This window comes from Enhydra lutris, unplaced genomic scaffold (assembly GCF_002288905.1).
Source record: "Enhydra lutris kenyoni isolate GAN:26980312 unplaced genomic scaffold, ASM228890v2 scaffoldscaffold42, whole genome shotgun sequence".
In the NCBI taxonomy this organism is placed as follows: domain Eukaryota; kingdom Metazoa; phylum Chordata; class Mammalia; order Carnivora; family Mustelidae; genus Enhydra; species Enhydra lutris.
In genome coordinates this window covers 10,118,769-10,137,293 of record NW_019154126.1, presented here as the reverse complement: position 1 = coordinate 10,137,293, position 18,525 = coordinate 10,118,769, and the positions used below count along the sequence as shown (strand labels likewise).

At 45.7% G+C, this 18,525-nt stretch overlaps 1 protein-coding gene across 3 annotated transcripts in view; it reads right to left on the bottom strand.

Moving 5' to 3' along the window:
• LOC111155534 (family with sequence similarity 107 member B) overlaps window positions 1–18,525 on the bottom strand; it is a 222,360-nt gene that overhangs the window by 63,040 nt on the left and 140,795 nt on the right. The window contains exon 1 of one of the 3 annotated variants that reach the window (XM_022515712.1): window positions 11,649–11,701. The exons of 1 other annotated variant lie outside the window; for it this stretch is intronic. The gene's annotated coding sequence lies outside the window, so the exon portion shown is untranslated. Of the gene's footprint in view, window positions 1–1,040; window positions 1,063–11,648; window positions 11,702–18,525 lie in introns of those variants that run through there. One more of the 3 variants, XM_022515710.1, reaches the window with a different exon arrangement.

Here is an 18,525-nt window from a genome sequence, read left to right as displayed (position 1 = left end):
GGGACACCAACAGACATTAGGGGAAGGAGGGTGAGGAAATTCACAATGAAAGGCTCAAACAGCCGCGCAGAGAACTTGGAGGAGAGGTGCCTCTATATTACCGCAAGGGAGACACCCAGACCTTTGCCTCAGATGATGCAAGGTGAAGTACACACCACCACCAACAGAATGATCTCACCCAAACAGCTGGATGTGGAGCTAATCGAGCTTTAGGGCTAACTTCCAGTTTACAGACTTACAGAGACTAGTAGAACAGGTTTAAACTATCTGCCAAGTCCAGAAGGTGGGCCACTCTCCAAGACAACTGACCTGATTCTTTCACAAATTAACAGCTCTGGAAAAAGGATGGGGAAGAAGAGCTAATCCAGAGTTAAAAGGGTTCAGGAAGCGTAACAATCAGACGGTAAGTTGTGGGGTCTGTTCCGATGCCAGTCTGAAGAAACCAACATGGGAGTGAAGTCAACGGTGGGGAGACGGGAGTTCTACAGATCCCTGCCCTCCCCCAGACCTTGCCAGCCGATGTTCTGGAACCTCGCCTTCAGCCACCCCACAACGAAAGGGCCGGGCCCATCAGCAGAAACTGGGGTCCGGATGGCTGGGCCCCACCCAGCCCCACCCGGAAAGGGGAAACTCTCAGGTAAGAAGATTCAGAAGATTCACAGCTGGTATAAGAAAGAGGCAGGTAGCTCCTGGGGAGACCTAGAGAGGAAATCTACAGGTTCCTCTGTTAACAATTTTTGCCAACAGGTTTCCAGCAGCCCCCAGCTTCATCTGAAACCCATTCATGCAAAAAGCATAAAATCGCTGCTCCGAGCAGGAAAATCAGCATCCAAAGCAAGCAAGTTACGTGTGCAACAGGGGAAAAGATTCGAGCAACACCCAAGTGGCAACTTCGCTTTGGCCTTCTTGAGCGACGCTCCACCTCCCGCCTTTATTTCCTGGAGAATTTGGTTGCATTTCCTTTTGTTTCCTGTCTTTCTTTTTTTAAATATATCTAATGGAGGTAATAACGTACACAAGGTAAAGGGCACACAACTCACATGTACAGCGTCCATCACTTTTCACTCCCTGCCATTTTAATTTGATTTGATTTGTCTTTCCAATCTGACAGTCCCACTTCTCAAGGCGAGTGGGGCCAGTCAGAAGCATGCCTGGAATGGAAAAAGGAACAGGTCGGGGCATGTTTGCAATGTCCACGCTCCACATGCTGGTGGCTTCTGCAGCTGAAACATGCTGTCCAACCCGTGTGCAAACAGTTAACGTGAACAGAGGGTGATGGCGATTGAAGATATGGCTCTTGTACTGCACCTTGTGGGTCTCTCACTCTGTCCCCAAATTGGACTTTCCCACAGCTTCTAGCTCAAGTCATGGGGCTTTTCACCTGCTGCTCCACAAACTGTCGCAATGGCTGTGGAAGAGTGTTTGCCCCCTTCCACCAGTTTCAAAGACCTGCCATTTCACTGGTTAATCTTTTAAAATACGGCAGACTCCACTGCGGTTCTAACCATATAGAGACTTTTTAAAGATCTGAAGGAGACCTTTTTAGATCATAACACAAAATTGTTAATTTTTTCACTCTTCAAACCAGGTATTCTAAAATAAAGAGTGGCTTTTTTTGTTTGCTTTCTTGAAGTAGTAAACTGGGACCATAATTAAAGTCCCTAAAAAATGAAAGATGTACCACACTTACAGAGTTAGTTTAATGATACCATAATTCCATTTTAGAAAGACAGGAAGTTGCAACGCCAGTAAAGTGGCTCATGAGAAACCAAGGGCAGAATCTTGGTGTTCTGTTAGTCAAGAGATTCCAAAGAGGCTATCACTCATGATGGCTGAAATTACACAACCAGCTCTTACCAAGCTACTTGATAATCTTTAAAAAAAAAAAAAGGTGAATAGACACAAAGGAGGTGTTTAAATTTTCAGAACATTGGGAGACACAAAGAATTCCTCTTCAATAGGGAATATGAAATTTTCCAATACGGATTTTATGTGAATAGGAAAAAAGTACTGTTTGAATACAGAATTGTTACAAAGAGGGGAAAAAATATATTACTGTATAATTATATAAACATCTTGAAAAATGCATCATGCCTAATTAAATTCCATCCATTAATAAGGCAGTAGCCTGGGGCTAGTTTGTACAAAAATGGCATTTCTGGCAAACACAGTATTTAAAACACTACTCAAATACACAAGCTCGGTCTCATGACATAATTACGTGTTTTTAATTAGGTGCTATCCTTATATGATGCCAAAAAGAAAGCTACAAATGAATCATTTTAAGACACTATAATTTCCATACAGTAATGCCAAAAATAGAAACGCAGTACAAATGTTTTCCTTAAAACTGTAATTTTGGATTTACCTGGCAATTGCATTACTCTCACCAGGATCCCAAACCCCTTCTGAAGTTAGGAAGTCAAACGCATTATCAACACAGGGAACACAGACACGGTTCTGAGAGAGAAGGGCAAGAGTGATCCTGGCTTTCCTCATAACCTTGGGCAAGCTTTTTAATCTCTCTATGCTTTAGTGTCTCATTTGTCAAACACCAATAATGCTACCTGCCTCAAAGAATCACTCAGAAGATGAGAGAAGACCGGGAACACCACCACACCTGGCGCCATAGTAAATGCTCAGTAAACGCCAGCTAATACTATCGACCCACCTGGGTGGAAATTATTGTCATCAGCACAGAGCACCTCTGTCTGACAAAAGGAAAAACACATTCCTCAAAAGCAGACGCATGGTGTGAGAGGAGGTGAGCTGCAAACACGTTCTGTGAAAACAAACAAAGCCGGACACCAGAGGCCACATCTTGTAGGATTCTCAGTGGATGAAATTTCTAGAAAAAGGTGCTTCTTCTAGAGACAGAAGAAAGGTGAGTGGTTGCCCAAGACTGGGGATGGGAACAGGAATCGGCCCCAAAATCCCCAACAGGACTGGGGTGACGGTCGTTCAACTCCATGAACCTACTGAAGACTACAGAGCCACACGCTAAACGGGAGAGTTGTAGGGATGTAAATTATACCTCAATAAAGCCACCCGGACATAAACAAGAGATGTGTTTCTGAAGTGTTCGCACAGGCATTTTCATACCACTCCACGATAATAGCAAATTCGGATATTTTATAGAGTACAGCAGAAATGGTAGAGGATGCAAGCACGGGCAAGGATCAGACCTGGATCCCAATCCTGACCCAGCTTCCTTCATTTCAAGGCAACTCTTCACTCCTCTCAGCGCCAGTTGCCCTATCTGTGAAAGGGGAATCGTAACACTATTACTTTCAGAGGCTACTGCGAGAGTTACGTCATCCCCCCTTGGTCCCTCTGGGTTCCCCACATCAATAAATGGCGCCACCTCCTTCATGCAGTTGCTGAGGCCAAAAGTATGGATGTCATCCATGGCTCCTCTACCTCTCGAATTGGCTCCAATCCATTAGCAAGTCCTGATGGCTCCACCTTCAGACCGTATCAGGTACCCAACCACTTCTCACCAGTCCCATCCCAGTTACTACAACATCCCTGGGGAATCACAAAAGCCTCCCCCTCTGGAATCTCTGGACTTCCATTCTGGTCCCTCTGGAATTACCACTGCACTCCAGGCCAAAGGGGTATGTAGAAAACACAAGGCCAGAGCCTTGTTCAGAGCCCTCCCATGACTGTCTGGACCATGGCCTGTGGGCCCCCCATGAGCCCGCCTGGACCTCACCTCATATCCTGCCCCACCCCCACAACCAGCTCCATCCACCTGGGGCCTTCTTGCCCTTCCCCAAGAGCAGAGTCCTCTTGCTTCTAGGCTATTATTTGCACCTGCCCCTGTACAGACGGATGGGGGTGAGGCTCATCCCTTTCTTCCTTGAGATCTCAAATTCTCCCCCCAAGATGGGCCTCGCCTTTGAAAAACACCACTTCGTCCCCCCACCAGATTCCAGCCCTTTCGCCTGACTGGTTTCTTTATAGCTCTGACACTCCCTGGAATCACATACTGTCTGTCTTGCCACCAGAATGAAAACTCAAAGCAGGCAGGGATTTCATCAGTCCTGCCCACTGTCCCTGCCACGTACCCCAGGGTCTGGCCCAGAGCCTCGCACAGAGGAAAATTCCTTAAATACCTGCTGAATGAAGGAATCTCATAAATCACTTAGCATAATGCCTGCCACGTAAGAAGTCCTCGAGAACTGTACGTTGGTAATAATAAAAATAATATTATTACACTTACTGTTATTATATTTCACAGATAAGAATATGGAAGCCCTCCTAGGTCAACAGGCTAACCCAGGTGGAACTCTTAAGTGTGACCCTTTAGTACTTCAAGATGCCTCCTTGCCACGAGCACATAGTAACATGTTCTCACTCCAGCAGGAGCCTAAAGGATCGTGCAGCTGATTTTCTCTGTCTGTTCTCTGCTTCCTCTGCCCTCAAAGATCCACCCCTATCCTAAAAGAGTGGCCCGGGTGCCACAGAACCACAGGGAAGTCCCTTGGATGACAACTTCTAGTCTGGGGGCACTCCATCAGCTATAAAGTGTGCAAGATTCACTTCACCCTCATGACAGCTCTAAGAGGCTGATTACCCCAGTTTACAGATGAGGAAGGAGAAAAACAGACATAAATGACCTGCTCAAAAATCATACTTATTAATGGGAGCTTGCATTGAAGATTCTGAAAATCTTAAAAATCTAGATCTCTCTCCCACACAAACTACACTACTCTGTGCATCCATTAAAAACAGCAAGAAAGGGGCGCCTGGGTGGCTCAGTGGGTTAAGCCGCTGCCTTCGGCTCGGGTCATGATCTCAGGGTCCTGGGATCGAGCCCCACGTCGGGCTCTCTGCTCAGCGGGGAGCCTGCTTCCTCCTCTCTCTCTGCCTGCCTCTCTGCCTGCTTGTGATCTCTCTCTGTCAAATAAATAAATAAAATCTTAAAAAAAAAAAAACAGCAAGAAAAATAAGAACCCTGACCACAGCTTTAGCTTTTAAATGATATTAAGTTATAAGGGAAAGGGATGTTATGAAGAAAGTCTTTCTACAAACACATATCCACAATGACATTCTTAACTTCCTCTGGGACATGAAAATTTGAATTCATCCACATTAGACACTCAGAGACAACCTCTGACTATTCATACCGCAGGAGTTTATAAGGTGACTGTAGAGTTTCATAAGCTCATTAGCATGCAACAGACCCAGATGCCTGAAAAACCCAGATACAATGTGAGTTTCAACCTTAACTCTCATGGAGTGTGCTGAGTTTTAAATGTTAGTAATGACACAGAAAAGTTTACCTCAGAGTCACAGCCCTCTCTCCTATACACTTTATTATGACAAACCTTGTGTCCAAGAATATAACAGAATGTGTCATTTCTGCTATTAAAACCAGGTTATCTTTACAACACTCCTGAGATATGATGGTGTCCTGAGGAGCCAGGGGAAAAGAGAAGGGTGGGGGGGAGTCCCTCACCCTTCCCTACATGTCTCTTGTCAGCATCTTGGCACCACTGCCATTGAGTTACTAGAAATTGGAGCTATAAGATTGTGGGCAATGGTACAACAGCCTAATGCCCATGTCTCGGGAAACGTGTGTTTGGGGCTTCGTGATCTTGCATTTGCCCTTGCTGTGCTGGGAGGTACATCTTACCAAGTTCACCTCCCACATGAGAAAACCGTAGCTCCCAGGGGTTCTGTGACTTGCTGCAGGTCACAGAGCTGCGGCCTGGATTCTGATTCACAGGGGCCTGGCTTTCCCTGTACCACATTAAGAAACGCATCCCAGTTTCCGAGCGGAAACACACTTGCATTGACGTGCCTGAGTGGCTCAGTGGGTTAAGCCTCTGCCTTTGGCTCAGGTCATGATCTCAGGGTACTGGGATCAAGCCCCGCATCGGACTCTATGCTCAGCGGGGGGCCTGCTTCCCCCGTCCCCTCCCCCACCCCCACCTACCTGTGATCTCTCTGTCAAATAAATAAATAAAAACCTAAAAAAAAAAAAAAAAAAGAAAAGAAAGAAATGCATCCCATTCCCCAATCACACCCTCTAGCCCAGGACTGGTACTGAGCAGGGAGGTACCCCATAGACACTCCAGGACAACACAAGTCAGCGTGGACAACAAGGATGATCAAGAACCCTCCAAACCACATCTACCTACAACCAGCCAGGAAGCAGATAGCTGGACCCTAACCCACATTTTCTCAATCCTGTTTTTGGAGGAGACTTCACAACACAGACTGAATCCAGAAGGTTGCGTAGGTTGGGCATCGCCCCCCACCCCCATTTAAGACTTCTGGGTCTAATGACTGAATTTATGATTCAGCAGCATAAGCTGGAAAAGCACTGTGGACACCCCAGAGGCCCTTGATGTTTCATGGCCTCTAAAGGGCGGGAGAATTCTTTTTTTTAATGGGCGTTTTCTTCATACGGCAGAACCCCAAGACTTCGCTGTGTGTGGGGAACATGACTGTCACCGAACCATGCCTCCCTCCCTCTTCCCCATGCACACAGCACCACAGAGCGCAGACTGTGGCTACTGCTTTATAAGGCTTGGAGCCCACTGCTTCCCCTCCAGTGAAATCTTCGGCAGAAGGGCTAAAGCATCCACCTTGTGTTAAAGCAACATTCCTCCCTTTTTGCTGAAACTCTTCCCTCTGTTTTCCTTCTTACAGTTCACCAGAGTTTGAAAAACATCAAGTAAGTCTTTCTACAAGTTCCCCACAAAAACTGTCTTATCTTCTCATTTGTAACAGAACTTCCGGTGGGCACAGTTGAGGTCAGTTACCCGTCCCCCCCCGCGTGACACCAGCCCTCAGCTCCTGGGAGGCCTTCAGGACAGCTCAGGACCCCATGTCCCCACCACAACTGACTTCCAAGGGCCCCTACCCTTGAAGTTTACCTCAGCATGAGAACAATACCATAGTTTCCCTGTGTCTCCTGGACTCCACGCTATAGAAAGTGCCCCAACCCCTCAGCCACACTCTAGACAAAAATGAACAGTCCTGGGGCACCTGAGTGGCTCAGTGTGTTGGGCCTCTACCTTTGGCTCAGGTCATGGTCTCGGGGTCCTGGGATCGAGCCCCACATCGGGCTCTCTGCTCGGCGGGGGGCCTGCTCCCCCCCCGCCACCCCACCACCTGCCTCTCTGCCTACTTGTGATCTGTCTGTCAAATAAATGGATAAAATCTTTAAAAAAAAAAAAAAAAAAAAAAAAAACAGTCCTCTCCCTGTGTTCAGCCACACCCCTACCACCAGGCTCTCAAACTGATCAGCCCTGAGCAAGAAACGCACATTTCCCTCCCAAGCCTCTTCCCAGCCTTTAGTTTCAGTCAGAAACCCAATCCCTCAGCTTTAGCTGTGATTTCTGTCATTCTTTCAGAGATACCTTAATTCACAGCTCTTAACGGGACTGTCCTTAAACAACTTTTTAAAAAATGTTTTTGAAAGATTTTATTTATTTATTTGAGAGAAAGAGAGAGAGAGAGAGAAGGCACAGGCAGGTTGGGGGGGGGCAGAGGGAGAGGGAGAAGCAGACTCCCCAGGGAATCTGAGGAGGGGCTCAATTCCAGGACCCTGAGATCATAACCTGAGCCAAAGGCAGATGCTTGAGCGACTGAGCCACCCAGGTCCCCCAGTCATTTAAAAACTTTGTGTAATTTTGAGAAGTTCTTTAAATATCATCCTTGCCTGCCCTGCCCTAAGGACAGGGTCCCACCCCATCAGTCTTGTCAACTGCAATACACCCCATGTTAGGCCACTGCTGGCACGGAAGGGGCTCTAAGTGAATGTCTGTTAAATGAAGAAGTGAATGAAAAGCCAAAGTTTCCCCTACCAGTCTTGGAAATAACCCCTATTTACCATGGCTAAATGGCAACTTCTACCAGCTTACCAAATTATTTATTTTACTGATGCGAAATGAAATCAATAATACCAGATGGGTAAAAGCCTCAGTTCCTTTTCAGCTGAGCTCCCTAAGTATTGAGCCTAAGGAATAGTTCAAATGGATCAGGCCCAGCACTTTCTGCACTAGCAACGAAAGGGGGGAGAAAAATGACTTGCTTTCACAAAGGAAAAGCAAAAATAGGCCAAGTCAAGGAAATTATACAAGAAAATGAAGCCTCATTGGGTCAACCCAGCACTACATGGCCTGGGCTGTGCACAGACTTCTGGTCGACACCGTTGACACCCGTGCTTTCCCCACACATATGCCCAAAGTAAGTTGCAAAATGGGCCAGCATCCACAGCTACTTTCTGGATACTTAAAGAGTAACATATCTGTCGAAGTCCCCAACATTATCTGGGCACTTCTACCAATGCCTGAAATCTAGATCTTACTGAATCAATTTTCCTGACCCATTTTAAAACACATTCTGCACACAGAATCCTGGAGAGAAGAAGGTACAGACAAGTGTTATCATGAATAACACTAAAGCCACATTACTAATATACTAGGGTCCCTTTTTTCAGAGAAAAGTCTTCCACCCCTCAACCACTCCCAAAGAAAATCAGTATAAACCTTTTCCCCCTATCTTGTGACATTTTAAACAATTAAGAGAACAAAGAGGGCGCCTGGGTGGCTCAATAGGTTAAACCTCTGCCTTCGGCTCAGGTCATGATCTTAGGGTCCTGGGATCAAGCCCCACATTGGGCTCTCTGCTCAGGGGGGAGCCTGCTTCCCCCTCTCTCTATGCCTGCCTCTCTGCCTACTTGTGACCTCTCTCTCTCTCTGTCAAATAAATAAATAAAATCTTTAAAAAAAAAAAAAGAAAAGAAAAAAATGAATTAATAAATGCACCCACCCTACCATAGCCCTTCTCTAAAACACAAACCAAGTCTCCTTTGAAATACCCCAAGAATGGATCCCGCAGTCCACGGGGGCAAGAGGCTGTCTGCACAAACAGCCATAGCAAGTCCACGACACGAGACCAACCCCAAAGTTTCCTCTCCCCCCCACAAAGCAACATTATAGAAAAAAGGCAAAGCTACTCAACTCTGACCTCTATTCCAGAGGGGCATACATTTTGCTTCCAGTGTTTCTGGTGTCCAAGGCCATAAGAGGGTTGAAGGACAATATCCAAAAATTCTGATATTTCCTATATGAGTTTCTTTTGACTTATGTGCCAGGGTCCTCTTATTTCTGAAGGAACGCTGATCATTACAGCGGACGAGACTCTTTGCACCATATACTTCACACATAGACTAACAAGTCACCACTGTATCGCAAAAGCTCCCTGGGACGCCTGGGTGGCTCAGTTGGTTGGACGACTGCCTTTGGCTCAGGTCATGATCCCGGGGTCCCGGGATCGAGTCCCACATCGGGCTCCCAGCTCCATGGGGAGTCTGCTTCTCCCTCTAACTTTCTCCTCGCTCATGCTCTCTCTCACTGTCTCTCTGTCAAATAAATAAATAAAATCTTTAAAAAAAAAAAAAAAAAAAGCTCCCTATATGCCTGTATGCAGATTAAGGAGCCCCAAGTTAGGAACAGGAACAAAGATTGCACCTGATAGTACAAAGCCACAACTTCCTTCTTGTAAATTCTTCTGACTTCCAAAAGTATTGCATCATCCTCATGCTCCATCCACTCCTACACAGTTGTCTCCAACATCTCTTTTTATTTTGCATGGAATAATGAAGATGTCCAAAACTTTTACAAGTGGAAATTGGAGAAATGAAACGTCCAAAAACTTTACAAGTGGAAAGTAAGTGTATGCAATAACAAAAGGATTCAGGGCCAAATCTATGGTTGAACAATGTGTTGTTTTTTGGCTTTTTTTACAGAACACACGCACTCCAAACCACCCACTACTCACGGGGAAATCCTTTTTTTTACTTTCAGAAGTAAACATCTAGCTATAAAACCTCGGTCATTCCTTGTTCTACAAAAAGAGTGTCTTTGCATCACATACGTCTCCTCAATCGCAGAAGTTTGCTTTTTAAATATTTTAAAAGCTGAAGTATTTATTTTTTTTAAATAGTCAATCCAAAACTACTCTTGAAATCTACTCTTGAAATGTGTGAAAACACAATCCCTAAAACTTTTCTGTTGGTTCATTCTTCCAAATTATGTGGAAGGTACCTAGTTTTTCCTATTTCTTCCCTTCCCCCTTTTGTATAAGTAGTTATTTTAAGGCTATAAGAAAATACACTTCAGGCAACTTGTTGGTATTAATCCTGTGTGAAAGTGGCACCACTACTGTAGACTATGGTTATTCAATATATTTTAGTCTGATGTGACTGGTAAAGATCAAGAATCAGTAACTCCTTCCTTTATTCACACACACACACATTCTCTCTCGAACAATCCCACTATGGCTGCCAAGCCATACATCAAGCTAAGATGCCTTCATCCTTAGGGTGTGTTTGGGTGGTAGGCGTAAGTGACCTTCTTTTCTGTATTTTTTTCAATTTTATAATAAACATACATCATTCTATACTAGAAAGTTTTCAACTTGAAACTACAAACCCTAAGAATCTCCAGACAGGCACCTCAGGTACTATTTCAACTTAAAGGAACTCCAAAGTAATGGCCAGGCAAACACAGAGGCAAAAACTAACATACCTGTTAGCAAGAAACCCTCAAGTTAGAGAATGGAAAGCCTAACAAGCCTTATCTCGTTTTTTGTATTTCTCTTTAATACCATACACATTCTAATCAAATAACTTAGCTCTACTATTGTTGACTGAAGTGTTTTTTGATGGTTTTTGGTTTTTGTTTTTTTGTGTTTTTTTGAGGAAGGAAGAGTATGGTATCTTGATGCAGAGATTAAGATTTGCAATTTACCGTCTCAACAGGATTTCTCTCCACATTTCAGAAGGGTCTGTTACCATCCCCTATGCAGCACGTCAAAACTTGGCCATACATAGCTGTGCCATCCCCAAGGGACCCGAAGATGCTTGGAGAGAAATTATGGGAACCCAATTTTTAGAACTTCTCGGGTTGCAGACGCCACCCAACATGCTGGGTTTACTGGAAGAGTGGGTACGTAAAGGAATAAAAAATGGAAAAGTTACTTGCAGACTGTTTGGAAACACTGCGACGGTCACCTTTAAACCAGCGGGACAAGCCCCCCGCGGCCCCTCCTTTGTCTGACCAGGCACAGGCTCGCTCCGGCCCCGGAGCCAGCTCCGACCACCCCGAGCGCGGCCGCGCAGCGAGGGGCGAACCGGGCGCCTAGGGCTCGGCAGCTGGCAGCGCGCGGCGCTCCCGGTGGGCAGCGCATCCAGCTCCAGACAGGGTCTCTCCATTTTCAGGGCCGAGGAAGCAACAATAAGCCGAGCGGAGCGGCCTCCTGGGCTCCCCTTCCTCGCGGCGACACCCGCCTCCCCAGAGCCCCTCGGGCTGGGGGCCACCGCGCCGGGCCCCACCACGCCCCGGCACCCCAGACCCTCCCCAGGCACGGCGCGGGGTGGCCGGGGCTCCCGCACGCCCACCGCCCTGCGCGTCTTCCTCTAGCGCACGTAGGGACCCCCGCCCCACCGCCCGCGCCGCGCTGACGGCCGGCCGGGGGGAGGGAAAGCCGGCGGCCCTTTCCGCCCTGGAGTCCCTCGGGCCGGGGGTCGGGGCTGAGCGGGCGGCCGCGCAGTCTCCCCGGCGGGTACCCGCCTACCCCGAGCTCCCAGTCTTTGTGTGCAAAGTAAGTGCGGGAGACGAACCTACCTCGGCGCGCTCACAAAGGCGCGCGGCTCGCTCCCCGGCGCTCGCTCCGGGCGGCCGCGGCGGCGCCCAGCGGCCCGGCTGCTCAGGGCGGCCCCGAGGCGGCGCGGGCGGCGGCTCTGACTGCAGCGGCGGTGGGTCCAGCACAGGGCGGCTCTTTCACACCCCGCGGCCCCGCGCATCCGAATTAAGCGGCGGGGCAGGGCTGGGGGCGGGGTGCGACTGCGGAAGCCCCGCCCAAGCCCCGCCCCGCCGCGCTGGCTGCGGGCTCTGCGCTGGGGACCGCGGCTGCCCCGAAGGGAGTGCGCCAGGCCAGGCAGGAGCTCGGACAAAGTCTGAGGTTTTGGTTCCGGGAGTTTTTCCTTCTGTTGTTTGAGTTTGGTTGGCTTCAGAAACTTGGAAAGAAGAGAGGGAAGGTTGGAAGAAAAATGTCACCAGATGAGAGAGAGAAATGGGGAATCGAAGGTGGCAGGAGTAGGATCACGAGGGCCACAATTAAAGATCTTTCTCTCCCTCCCTCTCCGCATCTGTCTCTGTCTCCCTCAGGTACTCGCTGGTGGGCGTCTGGCCTCCAACTCCACTCCATGCTTGTGAGCCTTAGCGAGACTGTCCCCCTTGAAATCCTGCAAATACGTCACAGAAGAAAACTCAAAAGGAATCAGGGAGGAAAAGGAAACAGGTTTGTTGGAATTGTATAAATTTACTGTCAAACCAGGTCTTGAAACCCAGTGACCTGGAAATTTACTCATATTCCTTCCCTGTCCCCATTCATCAAACAGTAACTGGAGATTTAATTTGTGCGCAAGGAGGAAAGGTTTGTTTCACCTCCTTTTTTCCCCTTCTCTGATTTTCATTCTTAACAGCTGTCTTAGAGCAAATTGCTTCTTGCCCAGCCCTAAGACTCAGATTACCACGTACCTGAATCACGACATCAAACAAAAATGAGAAATATCTAATTCAGAGTAGCAAAGGAGGACAGCAGTTTGGTGGATTTTAGATCAAAAGCTTCTTAATTTTCTTGGCAAGAGATGAATAAGGGTTTATTTGCCGGGAAGTTTTTCTGACTAAAACAGCTTGGGTCATGATCACACGCAACAGTCATCAATTATGATTTTTGTTAACAAATGACTTCCTCCAAAGATGGTCTAAAGCCACAGCCCTTCAAGGGCCTGACCATCTCCAGGTCCCTGAAGCCCACTGAGGGGAGGAATCACTTGCCACAAGATTTAGCGAGAAAGAAGCTCCTTTTCAACCCAAGAAACTGACCTCTGAGAGCTTTATCCATAGTGTTTCCTACACATCTTTCTTCTCTCCCTGTCCTTGCACAGTGTTGTTTCTGTAATTAACTGAGGGTCTGCCAGTCCCCAGACCAGAACCTGGGATCCAGCCTAGATTTTACCTTCACTCCCCACATGGAGCCAATCCTAAGTCCTAGAAATCCTACAGAAGACCCGGATATCCACCTCCCCATTCCACCAACATTGCCACGGTTGGCCTTTGGTGTCTGTCATCACACTGTGGTCTCCCAACTGTCCCCAGCTTCTAATCACATACTGTTTTCCTCCAAACTTCTCAGGGAACTTTCCAAGTACAAATCTGCTCAAGTTAAACACCTTTAGCAAGTGCCCAATTCCTACTACATGATCAAGTCCAAGCTCCTTATTACAGTACACTTTTTGCTATCACCTTGACCTCTTCCCTGTATTCTTCCAACATCCCCAGACACCCAGAGCTTCACTCAGCCGGAGTGCTGTATTTGCTGAATGGGCCTGCTCTGTGAATACAAAGACTGGAGGAAAGAATCTGTCACTTGTTTGCTCTTCTACATGTCTCCCCTCTGCCTAGCATACCTTCACTCCACTCTACCCCCACAAGGGTTCCTCTCCTCTCTGAGACCCCTTCCTCTGAGAAGACTTCCCTGACTTGCTCAGACTGGATGGACATTTTCTGTCCCTCTTATGCCTAGGGTAGCCTGGTAATTATTGCACTGTATTGTAAATATATGTCCTCCTTGAACAGAGTTTACACTTGATATGTTTATCTTTATGTAAAGATATACACTCTCATGCTTAACATAGTATCTGCCATATAAAAAGTGTTGGGAACTGAATTGCGTCCTTCCCCCAAGTTCATATGTTGAACCCCCAACCCTCAATGTGACTGTATTTGTAGATAGGGCCTTTAGGGAAGTAATTAAGGTTAAATGAAGTCATAAAGGTGGGGACATAATCTGGTAAGACTGGTGACCTTATAAGAAGAGTAAGAGACACCAGAGACTTCTCTCTCTTGCTCTCTCTCTCTCTAAGACACTCAGAGAAGAGGTCATGTGAGGACATAGCCAAAAAGCAGCCATATGTAAGCCAGGAAGAGGCCTCACCAGAAACCAACCCTACCAGCATCTTAAACTTGGACTTCTAGCCTTCAGAACTGTGAAAATATAAATGTCTGTTGCTTAAGCCACTGTTATGGCACCCTGAGCAAACTAATACAAGAAGTATGCATTAAATTCTAGATTCTAAACTTGAAAAACCACTAACCCACCAGGGAGCCTGTAATGTCCCCTTAATACAACCTGTGACAAACTTCTGTGATGCCAGGACAGTGGGCAGAGTGTCTGAATGTGATAAGTGACCACACAGCATTTCCCCTGCCTTCTGAGAGGAATGGAAATATGTATCTCATCCCATAGCCTGGGGTATGTCCACAGTTCCATTGTCATTACCCTGCCCTGGTATCAGGAAACATAATTTAAACAAAACCAGTAAGAGGAGATCAAATCTTTTCTTTGAAGTTCTTGAGTCAAAGCCTTCTTAAAAGAAAAGACACCCACACCCATTTACTAAGTCCACTATTTGGGGCTGAGTATTTCACATTCTGGGAATCTTAGGGGGAGTTTTGATTCAGGTAGGATTAAGTATCTTGTTTGGTTTGGGGCTCCTGGAATTACTGTGGGTAGAGCCCAGAAGAACTTTAAGGTTATAGACAAGAGTAGTATTTATATTTGTACCCATATCATCTACAAACAGTGCCTGGAATGTAGTAGGTGCATGGTAGATGTTTGTAGAATGAATACGCTTAGATTTTCAGGGCACGAGTAGACTTCCTGGGGTTAGGTCCAGTAACTGCAAACTCTCTGCCCGAGTCTGCTGTCCTGTCGATTCCACATTCTGGATGTGAACAGGACTCCAGGAAAGGTCAGTGGCATAGACACCTCCTGTGCTCTGGTTTGGTTTCTGTTCCTGGGCCTACATGGCTTATACAGTGGCATCAGGGTCCTTTCCTCACTGGCTTTCTCCAAATACAATACAAAGAAAATACTCCTCTGAAAGGTTTTGAGTCACTTAATCTATTGGTGATAGAATCCCTAATTTGACATTCCTGGAAAACATGATTGATAATTTCCTGTCTTTTCACACTCACCTACAACATCACTGGTACGCTCAACTTTAATCTCATTGTTGCTCTGACCTCTTGAGGCCTTTTAAAGTTACTCCGAAGGAAAACTGAAGAAAGCAGAGAGGTACATCTGGGGACATAAAGTAGAGCAAAGCAAATCAACGTGGAATGAGATATGCTGTTACCTCCTTCGTCGGTCACTTTTCTCTGTGCATAATCTTGAAATTGTTACGTTATGCCCTGTTATCCTTCCTGAAGGGCTCCAAAGAGATGAGAAAGGTTTCACGGCACCCTGGAGGTAGGAAATTCATTTTTATGTGTATACTCTCTTGTATCCTAAATTTTGTGCTGTGTACATGGACATCAGAATGGATAATCCATTCAAAAAGAAATAAAATTTTAGGGGCGCCTGGGTGGCTCAGTCGGTGAAGCATTTGACTCTTTGATTTCAGCTCAGGTCATGATCTCCCCATCAGGTGATAGAGTCCTCATCAGGCTCCCTGCTCAGTGGGGAGTCTGCTTCTCCCTCTGCCTCTCTCTCTCCCTCTCTCTCTCTGAAATAAACAGATCTTTAAAAAAAAATTTTTTTAAATTTTAAAATAGCATTTAAAAGTCCTGTTCTCTAATATCTGTATCAGTTAACTATCACTATCTGATAAATACCTCAAAACTTAGTAGCTTAACCTAAGAATGAGTGATTTGCTCACAGTGCTATGGCTGGCAATGGGGGCCACGCTCAGCTGAGATGAGCTCCGTTTGACCTTAGCGAGGCTCTGTCATGTGTTTGCCCTCAGCTGGGAGGTCTGCCAGGGACTAGCTTGCTCTGGGTGACCTCAAAGTCCAGATACTGACAGGAGCTGTCTGCTTGGGTGCCTCAGATGTCCTCCACATAGCCCCTCAGCACGATCACTGGGACTTCCTCACGGGGCAGCTGTGTCCAAGCGGGCGAAAGAGGAAGCTGTAAGGCCCCAGGAGGTCTACGTTCCAGGTCATTCTGTGACATTCTATCATTCAAAAATAGCACAGAGCCAGCCCTAATCCGAGGTTCAGGGAAATGCCTCCACCCCTTGATGGTAAAAGCAGTGGTCACATTACAAAGGGACCTGAGCTGGGATCCTAGGATAGGAGGAGTCCTGGCAGTCATCACTGAAATAATCTTCCCCTGAATTGGAGTTGAGGAACTACACAGTGAAGAGTAACTGTGACAGTTGAGAACAATAGTCTCAAGGGAAATCATTCTGATTTATAAACAAGCAAAAGCCACCTGCAGGGGAACATAAAGCTCATGACAAAAGATTCCCTAAATTGGTACTGGCCTCATGTCCTGAATTGATAGATCAAAGTAAAGACGTGATTTCTGCTTATTCATTTGTGCTTTCAAATAAGAAGGACACTGGAGGGAAAAATGGCTTTAGTTCTCTTAAGAAGCTAAGCTTGACCAAATTCCAAAGCAGTGTATTTATTAATTGTCTATTGCCGCATAAGCACTTATTACAGACTTAACAACTTCAGGCAATACCCATATATCAGCTCATCTTTGCTTTACTCAGGCCTGGCCTGACTGTGTTCTGTGCTCAAGGTCCCCCACAGCCAAAATCTAGAGCTTGGCATAGCCTATGGCTCATCTCATCTGGAGCACGAAGGTCCTGTTGGTAGAATGCAGTTCCTTGTTGGTCCAGTTTGTCCAGTCTTTAAGATTAAGCTTAAGGTCCCCGTTTCCTTGTTGGCTGTCAAGTAGGAGCTTCTCTCAGATTCTAAAAGCTGCACCCATGCCTTCCCATGTGGCTCTTTCCATTATCAAGTCAGCAAAGGCACATCAAATCCTTCTCCTGCTTCCTATCTCTGCCTCCCTCCCCTTCTATCTCCCTCTATCTCTGCCTCTAGACTCATTTACAGTGCTAGTGTCATTAGGCCAGGCCTGACCCAGATCACCTCACTATCTTAAGGTCAACTGATTTGACCTCTGCAAAACCTCTTCCTTATGTCTGCAAAATCTCTTCTCAGCATGCCTAGATGTATGCACCTTTTAAAATTAGTAGTATTGGGATGCCTGGGTAGCTCAGTGGGCTAAGCATCTGCCTTCTGGCTCAGGTCATGATCCCAGGGTCCTGGGATGGAATCCCCCCTCTTGTGCTCCTTGCTCAGTGGGGAGCCTGCTTCTCCCTCTGCCAGCCACACCCACTGCTTGTGCTCTCTCTCTCTCTCAGACAAATAAATAAATATTTAAAAAATAATAATTAAAATAAAATAAAATTAGTAGTATCTAGAAAGGATGGGAAGATAAACCCAAATCAAAAAGAATGTGCTAAAAGCAACATCATGAGCTCTTATATTAAAATAGTCCCTTTGCATAAGCATTTGCAAGGAAAAGAGTGGAACCACTTCATTAAATATGCTAATAGCACAATAATAAAAATGAGTTTTCTCCCCTTTAGTACTTAATCTGCTACAAAGCTTTTTGCAAACTCTACAACAGAGCTATAATTCATAATGTGACTGAACCCTCTGCCATTTCTAGGGAGTTTAAAGTTTAAGAGATTTAATTGCAAAATTTCTAATAAACATGTTGCCTAAGATGCTTAATTTTGTTTTTGTAAAACACTTGCTATTTGTTATTAATAATTTTAAAGTCAAAGGGTCTCTATAAAATAGTGATTAAAATCTAGCTAAATATCACCTAAGAATCAAGAGAAACAGCTGTTAGCCACATAAACAACTCCTGAATGATGTGAAGATCTGAGTTTTATGTCTTTTTTTTTTTTTTCACATGAATCCAGCACCAGAAAAGAGGATTTCCTGCGAGTCTTCCTGTATACTAAAACAAAAATCTCTAAAAGGCAAAGAGAGGGAGAAAACCCCTCAAACTCTAATCCTGTCAAAAATATTAAAATATTTGAATAGCAGATATTACTGAGTAAACAAACCATCTCATATTTGAGCACAATTCCTATATGTTTCCTAATTCAAATAACTAACGTGTAAAACAAATGGCCCATTCACTGAGAACATTCTACGTTTCACTTCAACTTTATTTTCTTCTTTCTGATATGCATTCCAGATACAGATTTCTGTTAGCAGAAAGTATGCCTTAAAACTCTTGCATTGGTAATAACCAGTTGAATGCCCCTTATATATTCTCATCTACCTTTTAAGCGATGCAGTAATCTAAGCTCATAGAGTAATAGAATAAAGACTAGGCTAGGACAGAGATTTCAATCATGGCTCTGCTACCAACTAGCTTTGTGACTTTGGACAAGATATTCAAATCACTGCAGGCTGTCTCCTCTGGATTTAAGGCTTAGTGATTTTATAGCAATCTATATCCATATCTATATCTATCTATATCTTCTGTAACTTGATGGTTACCAGAGGGGAGGTGGGCAGGGGGATGGGTTAGATAAGTGATGAGGATTAAGGAGTACCCTTATTGTGATGGGCACCAGGTGTTAAATATAAGTGTTGAATCACTAAATTTGACACCTGA